The sequence below is a fragment of the Eimeria mitis genome, genomic scaffold, assembly GCF_000499745.2.
Source record: "Eimeria mitis Houghton genomic scaffold, Emh_scaff4452, whole genome shotgun sequence".
NCBI lineage: Eukaryota > Apicomplexa > Conoidasida > Eucoccidiorida > Eimeriidae > Eimeria > Eimeria mitis.
In genome coordinates, this window is record NW_013572767.1 from 2,857 (window position 1) to 3,065 (window position 209).

A 209-nucleotide genomic window follows, 5' to 3' on the forward strand; every position below is an offset into this window, starting at 1 on the left:
ATTCTCTGTTGTATCTTTTATATTATTTCTTCTTACCGCTTCACTGCTGCCTCCAAAAAAAATAAAATTTTTTTATTTTTTTTATTTTTTTATTTATTTTTTTATTTTTCATTTTATTTTTTTGTCTCGTCTTTTGTTTGATCTATTTTATTTATTTATTTATTTATTATTTTTTTTTATTTTATTTTTTTTTTTTTTTTTTTTTTTTT